Genomic DNA, 14,920 nt, shown 5'->3' on the forward strand with positions numbered 1-14,920 from the left:
AAGGAACACTGGCACAGTATTCAACTGGTACTTTTAGTTTCATTAAGATTTACATAACTTATTACATAAGTGGAAAATATGCACTCTCTTTCCAAGTAAAACAGGGATCTAAAACATTCTTTTCAGGGTTGGAAAGCAAGCACTGTTTTGGCTTGATGTTCAATTAGAATACCATTCATGGAATCCTTTGATTCCCATAGCACTGATGAATGGAGAAACACAGAACCTCTCTACAGGGGAAATCTCTAGATTGGAGAGAATATAGATACTGAAGAACTGTAGTAAACAAAACAACAATAATTTTTTCTTTCCTTGCTTCCTGTGCCATTTCACTTATTTTTTACTTCTTTTTTTACCAGTTTGTTTGTGTTTATTGATGCTATGATGCTTAGGTCTTGACCACAAAGTTCTGCAGGGGGTACAGCTGTTACTTCTGCTGCTGCTTCTTGGTCTTCAGCTTCTCCCATGCTTGCTAAGTGCATGCCATGTGTTTTCTTGGTCTGAAGATCCAGAAGTTGTACTTCTTGCCCTTGTAGAATTTTCTGAGGTTCATCCTTCTGAGTGTGGTTAATAATGGTGAGAATGCAGGCAATGGATTTTTAAACAACTCAGATCTTTGGAGAGCTTGGATGCCATAATGCTTGCCACTTTGGTGACATGAAGCTGGAACAACTCCAACTTCAGGGCATCCAGCTGTTTCAGCTGCTCCTTTTTCTTGCCAGAAAGATCTAACTTTGTCAATGGCTACACAAGCCACCACCACCTGTTCTGAGGAAAAGAGCTTTTTTTACTTATTTGTCCTTTGCTCTGTCACATGTACATCTACACACTCCACCACGACCACCACACCCACCATTTCTGCAGGTCAAAATTCTCTTCATCTTTCATGGCTTAACTTCTTTTTGGGCTGTGTTTGAGGTGGATTTGTTTATTTATTTTTTGTTTGGAGGGGAGTGGCAAAATTGATTAACCAAAGAAAGTTACAATATCAACTGAATGTGGAATCTCTCATGCAAAAATAAAAACAAAAAGCTGTTATCCTTAAGCTAGAGAAAAGATTAATTCAGAAGCATTGGAGATGTTAGCATCAATAGACTGTGATCACTGCTGGTCTGGAAAGGCTTTTGCTACCAAAATGGTTAATTGTTCAAAGGTAATGTTCACCCATGAAGCCTACTTAAAGCCAAAGAATGCATCTGGGCAGGGAGTTTTCTTTTATCAATAACTGTGTCAATAAAACGGCAAATGGAACACAGGAAAATCAAGCATGTCCATATCATCAGGGTAGTAAAACAACTAGCCCAGAGCATTGAAGGGTCTGGGTTTTTAACTAGATGCCCTTATTGTTGAAAAAAGAAATGTTAAAGTATGAAAGCAAATCCAACAAGGAAAATGGGACCAATGCAAACAACAAAAACTTTCTTCTTCAAAAGGAAGACAAAATCTGGAAATTCTTCTGCTAAATTTGTCATCATCACACTTTGCCATGTGACATTGCTTCATTGTTTGTTTAAATTGTTAACTTAATTGCTTTATGAGGCAGTGTAGCTTAAAGGTTAAGACCATGAGCCATAGAGTCAAACTAAATCCCAGTTCCATCACTTACTAGCCACATAGTCTTGGGTAGGTCACATATTTCTTTCTAAGCCTCAGCATCCTCATTTGTAAAACTGGGATAATAGCAAGGCAGCAAGAGTCCAAGCTTTGGAGCCAAAATGCTTGGTTTCAAATCCTCTGCTCTACCACTTACTAGCTGTGTGACCTTGAGCAAATTGCCTAACTTCTCCATAGCTCAGTTCCCCCCCTTTAATAAAGTAGGACTCATTGATTGTCAGGACCTCACAGGGTCATTGTGAAAATTACAGAATATGTATAAAACACTTGATAAGAGCTTAATAAATGTAAGTCATTAGTACCTACGTACTAATAAGTGAATGAGTAAATGAATGAAAAGCTTTTAAGCTCAGTACAGTAAGTGCTCAATAAGTGCCAGCTTTTGTTATGTGTTTTCCTTTTGACTCTCCAACTAGCTTTTAAATTCCTAGAAGACAGGTCTTCTATTTTTTTCTTGATACTATATTGTTTAGCACTGTGTTATATGCAAATAAGAGTGGCTCAACAATAGCCAAAGGAAAGAGTAAAGAAACAAGTCCTCATGCAAAAGTAGAAACTCAAATATCCGAACTGTAGACTCGCAAGCCATGAATAGATTGGGTTTATTAAAATTGATGGTACAGGTCAGATAACATTTTGGCAATTTATAAATATCATCAAGAAATAATTTGACATTCAATTTCTTAATTGTGTAGGGGAGGAAAAATCATTTTCTTTCTACACTTCTAGGTTCGTGGCTACACACTAATATTTGATGACCACGACTGTATTATAGCAATTTTTGAAGAAGGTGGAACCCACCTCTATAACAGTTGTGTAGATATAGAAAAGCAGAAAGAAAAAGTGAAAGAAGAATTTAGCTGAAGTAGCTAATCTGCCCCAGACCCAAAGAGTGAAGCTGCAGCCTGAGAGGTAAACACTGCAGTTAATTGGAGCATTTTTTAAAAAGATATTTATTTATTTATTTATTTATTTTTATTTATTTATAAGAGAGAAAAGAGAGAGAGAGTGCAAACAGGGGGAGTGGGTGAGGGAGAAGGAGAGGGAAAGAGAATTCCAAGCAGACTCCACGCTGAATGCAGAGCCTGACTCAGGGCTCAATCTCATGACCCTGAGATCATGACCCAAGCTGAAACCAAGAGCCAGCTACCCAACCAACTGAGCCATCCAAACACCCCATAACTGGAGCATTTTAATACCAGAATAAGGTAAAAAAGAAAAAGGAAAGAGGAAAGAAAGAAAGAAAGAAAAGAAAAGAAAGAAAAAAGAAAAGAAAAGAAAAGGCATCCAGTAATAGAAGAACAGAAAGATTCAAGGAAAGGGACTGATTTACAAGAAAAGGTGAAAGGGATTTAAAATGTGGCCTAAGTGATCACCAAGCAGGGGTGTGAGAACAGTTTATAAATGTTTGAATCATATACTATGATTCAAAAAGGAGAAGGAATTTGTTAAATAAGAACAAGGAGGGATAATTAGACATTAAGAGAATATAATTGACCAAATTCTCATTTCATATAAGTCAACCTAAGCATTTCTGCTCTGCATATCCTATGCACCTTTTGCCCTAAGGGATATTCTCTGATCTTCCCCTCCCCAAAAGAGGCCTGAGCATCACTCTAATGTTTATGTCTTTGTTCACACACACTCTTCTGAAGGGAAACAGAATATGCCACTTGAAAATGTGCCTCTTTAACATAAGGATTATTTTGAGCTGATTGTTTTTGAGGCTACAGACACAGGAGAATCTCTGAAGACAGAATAGAAGTTGCCCTTTTGTTAGGAAAATTTACATTTATAAGGGAAATCTCCATTTGTAAGTGTCTGCCTCTCTCTACCTGGAAGATAAGGATGACCATAAATCACCAGAGAATTTTACCAAAGGAAAAGGCACAATTTAAATCTGCATAACACACCTTACTTACCCTTGTTTACTGCACTTTTCCTGGTAACCTCACATAACTGCCTCTCCACCCACCCTGAGATTTTTTTCTTGTCTTTAGATAAAGATCATATTTAAAGTGGTAGCTTGGGCCACTTTGGGGGATTTGACTTGCTGTTCCTGGGTCTCTCCCTATGTATACAGGAGGTATACATTTTATCAAACATCTGTTGTTTTTCTCTTATTAATCTGTGTTTATTACAGATGGGTCTCAGCCAAGAACCTAGAAGGGTAGAGGAAAAATTATTTTTCCTCCCTTCCAGCTCTTGGGAGTTACACAGGCCAGTGTGCCTGTTGTGTGTCCTTTCCAAAATTAGAGCTAGATTCCCACTCCCCCAAGGGAAAGCCCATAGATCTAGTAGCCTTAATACCTTAGGAGCATTATAGAAGAATCTGCACTGGAGCTGAGAAGACCTCCATTTTGAGGAGCTGAGAAACTGATTGGCAACAGGGTCACACTCTGGCAAAACTGACAGTAGTAATAATGAAGAATAGTCAGAAGAAAGGCAGGTAGGGACAAGGGGCCCCATCCTAAGAGGAAACCACCCTTAAAAGGATTTTATACCACTGTGGAAGGAGCCCTCCGCCCTTGACCACATGAACAACTACCTGATAGGTAGATGAACGTGTGGATAAAAATCTGATTGGGTGACAGGTGCACGGAGGGTTAATCAGATTAAAACAGCCCACCAACAAGCCCATAAAACTCCTAGACTTAGAAATTCCAGTGGCAACCCCCTCGGGTCCCCTTCCTCTTCAGGAGCTTTGTACTATTGCTCAATAAACTTAGCTTTACTTTCGCTCAATAAACTTTGTTTTGCTGCCCACCACTCTTCGTCTGGTCTACCTCTTCATTCTTCACAGTGGTGTAACCAAGAACCATGGGCACTAAAGAAAAAAAAAAAAAGCTTCAACAGTAAAACTTTTCTTCAGCAATCTTTTTGTTCCACCCCCAGGTCCAGATTTTCAGAAATCTCAGAATATATAAGTAGGTCCTTCCGGTAAGAGGAGAAAGGGATCAAATAAGCAGCATCATATATGGAATATCTTAATATGTTAGATCTGAGAGCAAGGATGGTGATCACTTTAAAAAAGCATTGTACTGGGGCACCTGGGTGGCTCAGTCAGTTATGCGTCTGCCTTTGGCTTAGGTCATGATCCCAGGATCCTGGAATTGAGCCCCACCTCGGGCTCCCTGCTCAGTGGGGAATCTGCTTCTCTCTCTCCCACTCCCCCTGCTTGTGCACTCTCTCTCTCTCTCTCTCTGTCAAATAAATAAATAAATAATCTTTTAAAAAAAGAGCACTGTGCAGAAAGAAAAATGTTTGAATCAAATGCAAGAATTATAAAGTTAGAATTTTAGACACTGGGGAACCTGAGTGCTGAGCTCTTCAAGGGAAGAGGAACACCATCAGTAAACTTCAGCTTACCACATTAGTCACTCTGTAGAGGAGGAAAAATAATTTTCCCTCTCCCCTTTTAAGTTCTTGGCAGAGCATCCCCCTCATAATAAAAGACAAATTAACAAAAGAAAAACATATCTAATAACATGTATACCTCCTATAAAAATGGAAGAGACCCAGGAAAACTGACTAATTCACCCAGATGGCCCAGGCCACCACCTTAAATACCATCTCCAGCTAAAGACAAAAAAAAAACTGTGGGGATAAGGGGAGGCCAATTATGAGAGGTTACCAAGAAAAGCACAATAGACAAGGGTAAGGTTGTTATGCAGAATTAAGTCGGTGCCTTTTACACCAATAAAATTCTTTTGTGATTTATAGTCATCTTTCTCTTCCTGGTAGAATGAGGGAGACACTCTTACAGATGGAGATTTCCCTTATAAATGTAAATTTCCCTAACAAAAAGGCAACTTCTACTCTGTTTTCAGAGATTCTCCTGTGTCTGCACTCTCTCAAAAATAATCAGCCCAAAATAATACTCATGCCAAAGAGGCATTTTGAGGTAGCAAATTTTGCTCCCCTTCACCACATTAGTGATTCTAAACTGCTGCCTCCAAATCCCACACTGATCAATGACACCTGAGAATACCAGGATACTGGCACAGTAGTACCCTCTTCGGGCCCCCTGACAATTCAGAAACATTAACCTGTGAGTGATTTACAGAACCTACTAAAGATCTGTCATTGCAGGATAGCAGTTTGTAACTTTAGATGCTCAACATTTTATTCAGATTTAAATAAGGATCCACATATACCACTTGTACTTTCCCTCCTGGTCCTTTTATGGTTTCCTGATAACTCACTTTACTATGGATTTTCACGATTTTAGAATGCTGTTTAATCAGCCAAAAATTTCCTGACTGAAAGAATTATTAAGTTAAAAAATGTGTCATAAGTGGCATAACTTAAGACTCAAGCTAGACTGACTGAGAAGCAGAAACGCAGAGTAAGGGCTTAAAATAATACCACTTAATGGATGACCTGAATCATTGCTGGGTCTTTTCCATCTATATGTTTTATATAATAAAATAGCACTATACTTTCCAAGGAATTTCACAATCCCATAGAAGATTCCTTTTCATTGAGTTTTAATTTGGGTTTAATATAGAACATATTTGAATGTCCTCCTTGTCAGGCAAATAGTGTTTCTATAAGAAGTGGATAAAGGATTAATTTCTTAGAATATGAATTGCTATAGTGAATTGCTGTTGCTTTTGTCTGTCCAGCACTTTTTGCCTCCTTCACTTAGGAGTAGAATCCTTCTTTCCTATGGGGAGACAGTCCATGACTTTAATCTTGCCCTGGGCATAGGGGTGGTCTTGTGACATAGTTTTCTTATGTCCCAAGTCTGTCCAATCTCTGGTCCCAATGACTGGTCCAGGGATGAGCACATGATTCAAATCAGGCTAGCCAAGGTGCTTCAGTTGAAATCTGCATGCAAATATGGGGTGGCTGATGGTCATCCTGCCATGCCTATGGAGGGGAACTGTATGAGAATGAAAGCAAGCAGAAGTGATGCATAGAAAGAGAGTCAGAACTAGATCTAGTTGTGCCTGGAGCTAATTGAAATCCTTCTTTGACTTCACAGGTACATAACTAATACATTACCTCTCTTTCTCTCTCTCTTTTTGCTTAGGTTAGTTTGTATTTGGCTTCTGATACTTGTAACCAAAATATTTCCAAGTAACACATTTCCACATTTTACACAGAAAAATGAATTAAATATAGAGGAATACCTTATTTTATGTAATTCGTATCTTTTTCAGAAGTTGGGAGTAAATAAGTGTTGTGAATCAAATTATATGAAGGGTAGTAGAATATGCTAACCCAAAATATGCCTCTTTGGCATAAGGATTATTTTGTGCTGATTATTTTGAGAAACTGAAGACACAAGAGAAGCTCTGAAAACAGAGTCCCTTTTGTAAGGGATATTTACATTAGAAAAGGGAACTGTGGGAGAAAAACAGAGATTATTAGAAATCACTTTTCACCTGAGAGACTTATTTGCATAGCAGGGCAAACTTTGTTTACCATACGCATTCTTTTCTCACATTCCTATCAATTGCTTTCTCCCTTTGAAGCTCCAGACCCCTATCTCTTTCCTTTCCATAGGATGGTATATAAGCTTCAATTGCCTGGCTGCCTTTTGAGTTTTATAGCTTAGTGGATCTCCCATACATACTTATGTGCATACATAATTTATATTGGTTCTGTTTCTCCTTTTAATCTTTATATTACATGGGGGGAGGAAGTCTCAGCCAAGAACCTAGAAATGTAGAGGGAAAATTATTTTTCCTCCCCTACACATACTACAGACAATCCCCAACTTACAATGGTTTGAATTATAAATTTTCCACTTTACAATGGTGCAAAAGCCATACATATTCAATAGAAACTGTATTTTGAGTTTTGAATTTTGGATCTTTTCCCAGGCTAGTGGTATATAGTACAATACTCTCTTCTGATGCTGGACAGTGGCAGTGAGCCATAGTTCCCAATCAGCCACATGATCATAAGGGTATATAACCAATACACTTACAACCATTCTGTACCCATACAACCATTCTGTTTTTCACATTCAGTACAGTATTCAATAAATTATATGGGATAGTCAACATTTTATTTATAAAATAGGCTTTGTGTTAGATGATTTTGTCCAACTGTAGGCTATGTAAGTGTTCTGAGCATGTTTAAGGTAGGCTAGGCTAAACTATGATGTTCAGTAAGTTAGGTGTATTAAATGCATTTTCTACTTACAATATTTTCAATTTAAGATGGATTTATTAGGACATAACCACATCATAAGTTGAGGAAGATCTGTATATCAAAAAAAAATACATTGTGAAAAGTAGATTTGTTGGGAATCTTTCATAGTAAAGATTTTTTGTTGTTGTTGTTTTGTTGTTGTTTTTTAAGGACAGACATTATAAACCAATAAACCAAATGAAAAGGTATAAGTAACTCAGTGATCCTGGGAGAGCTACTCAGTTGGCTTTCATGATCCTGGAAAGATAGCAATGACTTTAGTAATTTTGTTACTTCCTGGGTTTAATTCTTACCCTTGTAGGTTTAGAAATTTAATTTAGTGAGTGCATTAAGATAGGATCTGTTCCTCAGGGAAGGATTGACATTAAGCAAGCTCACAAAGACTAAAATAGAAAACAAAAAAATGCCAATTGATTAATGAACAATGAGAAGGACACTCATCCGTTGGACCAGAATCCTTGCACCATCAGTCTTTGCATTTTGTTCTTTAGGGCAGAAATTTAAATCCTGAATCTTGATTCGGTCCACATATGCTTTTTATGGGCCTGTGGTATAGTATATATAAAGTTTGGAATTAGATATCAATGTGAACAAGTTATTGAACTTTACATAAAAATCTAGACAAACCAGAATACATACCAACACTGCTTCCTCCTAACATGGCATTAATTGCCTGAATCTTAGTAGGGCCTGAGCCCTTTGTATGGGACATGGACTCTTCAATATACTAAAATCTTTATCAGGCTCTTTTTTTTCATTTATATCCCTTTCCTGGCCTATACAGGCATTTGGGTTTGATACATTTAGAAAAAAAAGCTAAACATGAAGACAACAAGCTCATTCTTTCTCTCTAGCGACAGAGATTGGTTCAACAGTGGGAATGTAAGTGAAGCCAATATAATTAGAATGAATCTCAGGAGTTTTTCTGGGAATACTGGGGCAAAGATACTCACTGTTATTTTCTGCTGAATATGACAAAGGAAGCATGTATGTCTGGGTGCTGTTAACAGCCATTCTGGGACTATATGGAAAGCAAGTCTTATGATGGCAAACTATGCCAAAGGAGACAGCAGAGCTGCCAAAAGAAATAGGGTCCTTTGGGGTTTGATACCGCTGCAAGATCAAAACTTAACTGAAGCTACACTGGAATTTTCAGGTACATAGGCATCATTATTTAAACCAGTTTGATTTGAGTGTAAAGGGAACAAATATGCCATCCCAAAATATGCTTTTTGGGCATAAGTATTATTTTGGGTTGATTATTTTTGAGAGGTTGCAGACACAGGAGAACCTCTGGAAACAGCATAGAAGTTGCCCTTTGTTTGAGAAATCTACATTCACAAGGGTTACTCCACTTGTAAGGGTGTCTCCCTCTTTGTACTAGACTATTTAGGTGATTAAATCTCTAGAAACTTATGAATGGAGAAGTCAGCCACTTAAATCTACCTAACAACCATATGCTTGTCTACAGTGTTTTTTGTGATACCCTCCCATAAATGGATCCCCCAATCCTCAACATCTTTTGTCTTTATCTGGAGATGGTATTTAAGGTGGTGGCTTGGGCCATTTGGGGTGTTACTTAGTTTTCCTGGGTTTTTCCCATTTGTATAGGAAGTATACATGGTATTAATCTTCTGTTTGCTTTTCTCCTGTTAGTTTTTCTATTCTAGGGCTCTCAAGCAAGAACCTAGAGATAAAGGAAAAATTATTTCTCCTCCCTTATAGGTAATTTGCCACAAACAAGTATTCCAATATGTGAAAGATTCTTTTTTTTCCCCAATAGAATATCTAGCAAAACCATTGTTACTCATGAGAGTGTGGCAAATCCTTTAGAAATCCTAAGGAGGAAAAAGATTAAGAATTACTACTGTAAACAACAAGATATAGTAATATTAGGGTTCACTTACTGAATCCCATTTTTAGTCCCACCTTTATGAGATTGTACCTAGTTCACCTGGGTTAGACTTTTGGATCTTCCCAAACTCTTTAGCCTTCACAGTCAACTTCTTGCTTTGTCCACACATGACTAGTCGTATCTATAAAAAGATTTAACATTTGAGTTCAATTATATTAATCCAATCTCCAAAGTTTGGGTGAGATAATTTATAGGCTTATTCTTTCACTGTGAATAAGAGGAATATATATGGCTGCATTGGCATGTAATCTACTTACACAGGATATTTTTAAATCCAGGAATATATCTGTTATGTAAAGAATTATTTTTGGCAGCTCTAAGGATCTGAAATATAGATAAAAATCATGAAAACACAAAAAGATCTTCCTTTTTTTAAAGATTTTTTATTTATTTGTCAGAGAGAGAGAGCACAAGCAGGGGGAGTGGCAGGCAGAGGCCAAAGCAGGCTCCCTCCTGAGCAAGGAGCCCGATGCAGGACTCGATCCCAGGACCCTGGGCCACCAGGGGCATCCCAACTGAGCCACCCAGGCATCCCAAAAAGATCTATGAAGCCCAATTACATGTAATAAAGTTCTTGCAAAACTGTGCATTGCTTCTGCCAGAGGGCCCATCTTCAGTTCCTTAGAGCTGTTTACTTTTATTTTGTACAGTTTTGAAAAAAACTGATTTATTAGGCTATAAAATTTAGAAGTAATAAATCAGAAGTGTGTGTGGAGGTAGTATTGTTAGAACTAAGCCCTGGAAGAAAGGGAGGGAGAGAGGAAGGGAGAAAGAGAGACTGAGAAACAAAAGAGAGAGAGACTCAGAAACCACAGCATTATCATTGAGCCAAAGAAGCTCATATATAAGAACTGACTCTGAAAGTAATACAGTATCATGCATAGGGTAGTACAATCACTGGTATTCAATTTGATAAGCCTGATTAACCTGAAAGTTAAATTATGTTCAGTAACATTTATTTAAGAAGACATATAACTATGCTATATATTTTAGAAATATTTCTTCTCAAAGAATTAAGCCATGGTTTTCAAAGAAATATACTTCAGTTATAACAAATGACATAGTTTGAGCATATATTAAGAGCTAAATATATAAGATCCTTGTAAATCCACTTTGCTTTCTTGTGGATACCATGCCTACTAAATGCCAATTTGAGTGTGTGTGTTTGCGTGTGTGTGTGTGTGTGTGTCTGTTGGAAAAAAAAAATTTATGTAGAACATTATTTACCTGCAAAAAAGTTGTTAAGATGACCTTATTTTCAACTATAAATTAGGACATATAACCTGATAGAAGATTTTTTTCCAATTCACAAGTGTATTTATGTGAATAGTCTTGCAGATGCATAAAAACAAAATAATTACCCCTAATTTAAAATAATAAAATGAGGGCTGTCTGAAAGAAATATTGGAAGTGTTCTGTATGTAATATAATCCCTCACCAACCACATTCTACCATGCAAGAATTTACTTTGGCATAACTTCTAGAGCCACAAGGATTTGGTTTATGTTAGTCACTTCTATTGAAGATAATTTTAAAGGAAGGGAGTATGGAATTGGTAAGAGAAAAAAGGTGACAAATGGTTATTTGAGGAAGAGTAAGGGTTTTACAGTGCAGCCATAAGAGAAAGGACTTGAACCCTGACCTTGGAACTGCATTAGTTAGCCAGGAAAGAACTAAGATATATGAGAATTTTCTCTAGTATCATAATGGCATCTGGAAACAGGGAGGTAACTAGATTGATTTTTAAAGGAATCTTAAAATCAGAAAAGCACATAACATTTAGTTGGAGGGAAATGTCTACACACACACACACACACATCAAATTGTCAGTAGGAATATTATCTACAAAAAAGCAAAATGTCTAATAAAGGCCAGGGGTAGAACCAAATTTTACTGGCCTGAGGTTTGGAAGTCCCTGTTTTAGAAAAAGAACAAAAAATTATAAATACAAAATTGATACAAAATGCACAGCAGTCTGAATCAAAAGCAAATAAATAGCCTGCTTTTGCAAATCCTAAAAAAGCATAACCACCTGAACAAGCACATCGCTACTGTCCCTTCCAAGATTTGGAAGTTTTTCCTAAAAATGAGGAGCCCTGAAGCATAAGCTTCATTAGTTGCATGGTAAATATACTTCTCCAGAAAGTAATGATAGATATAAATTAACTATATAGAGTCATTTATTATTAAGTGTGTATACCACAGTTAGCCAAACTCTGAAAACTGAGGACACAGTCTTTCAGACTGCCTAATCTGCCCAAGACTTCTGATACCAACTGCAAGGGAGCCACAGTCTAACTACAAACTTAGATGGCACAGTCCCCAAGACTGCTTTTACTTTTAACAACTGCAAGTTGTTGGGAATTCCCAAAAACCCTCCTCAAGTTTTATAAGTCACTACAAAGACTCAGAGAACTCCCTGAAAGCTATTATACTCAGTTATGGTTTATTATGAAAAAAAAGGGGCACACAGATCCAGGAAGGGACTCATAGGGCAGGGTGTGGGAGGATTCCAAATGGAAAGCTTCCATTGTCTTCAAAATGCATTACCCTGTCATTATCCATGTGTAACAATAATATGGAGTATTGCCAGCCCAGGAAGCTCACATGAGCTTTGTGTCCAGAGATTTTATTGGAGTTTCATTGCATAGGCCTGATAGATTGATTGATTGATTGATTGCCTATGTGTTGAGCTCAATTTCCAGCAGCCTCCTCCTGTCCACAGAGATCAGGCTGCTATCACATGGTCTGAGGAGCTCACCATAAGTCATTTCATTAACATAAACTATCAGGTGTGCCCAAGGGATCAACCGTTAATACCAAAGACATTCCTATCACTCAGGAAATTCCAAGGGTTTAGAGGTTACCTCCTAGGATCCAGAGACTAAGGCCAAACCTCTCTTAGGACAAGGACGAATTCTTTACTACATGGTAAAAAATACCATTGATGTACTCTTTAATGTTATTCCAATTTTATTTTTATGAATTTTTAAATATTCATAAGGGTTTATATGACTCCCCAATTCTGTTTTTTTTTTTTTTCTTGAAGGCTTATAAATTCCTCATCTTCATCATAGTTGCCTGATAGTGGGAGGGAAAATTATTTTGTCAATGTGATTTAGGTCATCTCTGCAAAATGTGATAATTTACAACTGTGACAAATGTCAAAACTGGATGGATGAATTGATTTTATTTTTGTATTACATTTGGAAATGACAGAAATACATATAAAAATAAATGTAACGAAAGGAATTGATTGGCTCATGTGACTAGAATGTCTTGTAAGCAATACCTTACTTTAAGAATAGCTGGAATCAGAACTTGTGAAAATATTATCAAGACACAATTTCTTCCAGTTACTCAGATGTACTTTGACCATCAAAATTGACCATCATCAGCTTCAGAAGTTTACAGTCTCACAGTCTACCAGGAGAAAAAAAGAATGACATGTTCTCATTCTGGATATTTCATATAAATGGAATCACATAATAAGTGGCATCTTCTGTGGCTTCTTTCAATTAGCATAATGTTTTCAAGATTTATCCATATTGTAACCTGAGTTTTTCATTCACTTTTATGCCTGGAAAATATTTCATTGTATGAATATATCACATTTCCTTTATCCATTTATCAACTGATGGACATTAAGGATGGTTTCTGATTTTTTACTATTATGAGTAATGTTGAGTCATGTACAGTTTTTGTGGAAACATATGTTTTCAGTTCCCTTGAGTATATACCTAAGTGGAATTGCTGGGTCATATGGTAAATCTATGTGTACTTTTGTGAGAAACTGCCAACATATCTTCCAAAGCAGCTGCATCATTTTAAATTCCCACCACCAATGTTCAATGGTTCAAATTTTTCCCCATCCTTGCCACAATTCTTATTGCCTGTCTTTTTTATTGTAGTTATCCTGATGGGTGTGAAGTGGTATTAGCACACTGGAGTTTTAATTTGCATTTCCCTAATGACTAATGATATTGAGCATCTATTCATGGACTATATTGGCCATTTGTATATCTTTTTTGAAGAAAGGTCTGTTCAAGTCCCTTACCATTGTGTTAACTGTTTTTCTTTTTTTACCTTTTTGTCATTGGGTTGTAGGAATTCTTTCTATATGCTGGTTATTAGACTCTTTTTAGATATATAATTTGCAAATATATTCTCCCATTCTGTGGATTGTCTTCTCATTTCCTTGTTAGTTACCTCTACAACACAAAAGTATTTTAAAAGTAAAATTTATCTATGATTTTTCTCTTGTTGCTTGTGCTTTTGGTGTCATATCTAAGAAACCATTACCTAAACCAAAGTCACGAAGATTTATATGTATATTTTCTTCAGAGACTTTTATAATTTTAGCTCTTACATTTGGATTGTTGATCCATTTGAGTAAGCTTTTGTATATGATGAGACATATAGCTGTTTCTGTATATAAGTTCAGTTTTACTCTTAGATGTGGCTATCCAGTAGACCCAGCACCATTTCTTGAAATGACTATTAATCTTAATTAAATTATCATGGCATATTTGTGAAAATCATTTGACAAATATGTGAGAGTTTACCTCTGGAATCTCAATTCTATTCCATTGATCTATATGTCTGTCTTTATGCTAGTGCCACACAGTCTTGATTACTGTAGCTTTGCAATAAATTTTTAAATCAGGAAGTGTTACTCTGTCAAATTTGTTCTTTCTCTATATACTTTTGGGTCTTCTGAATTCCTTATGAATTTTAGTATCTGCTTGTCATTTTCTCCCAAAATCACAACTGGGATTTTTATTGGAATTGCAATGACTCAGGATAGATTTGGGGAGTAGCGCCATCTTTTTTTTTTTTTATTCTTATGTTAATACCCATACATTACATCATTAGTTTTAGATGTAGTATTCCATGATTCATTGTTTGTGCATAACACCCAGTGCTCCACGCAGAATGTGCCCTCCTCAATACCCATTACCAGGCTAACCCATCCTCCCACCCCCCTCCCCTCTAGAACCCTCAGATTGTTTTTCAGAGTCCATCGTCTCTCATGCTTCATCTATTCCTCCGATTTCCCCTGCTTCATTCTTCCCCTCCTGCTACCTTCTTCTTTTTTTTCTTAACATATATTGCATTATTTGTTTCAGAGGTACAGATCTGAGATTCAACAGTCTTGCACAATTCACAGCGCTTACCAGAGCACATACCCTCCCCAGTGTCTATCACCCAGTCACCCCATCC

At 36.9% G+C, this 14,920-nt stretch overlaps 1 pseudogene; it reads right to left on the minus strand.

Moving 5' to 3' along the window:
• Positions 1 to 388: 388 nt before the first annotated feature.
• Positions 389 to 4,083, minus strand: LOC102729084 (large ribosomal subunit protein uL29 pseudogene; annotated as a pseudogene).
• Positions 4,084 to 14,920: the final 10,837 nt, after the last annotated feature.

The sequence above is a fragment of the Leptonychotes weddellii genome, chromosome X (assembly GCF_054177405.1).
Source record: "Leptonychotes weddellii isolate Sample4059 chromosome X, ASM5417740v2, whole genome shotgun sequence".
NCBI classification, from domain to species: Eukaryota; Metazoa; Chordata; class Mammalia; order Carnivora; family Phocidae; genus Leptonychotes; species Leptonychotes weddellii.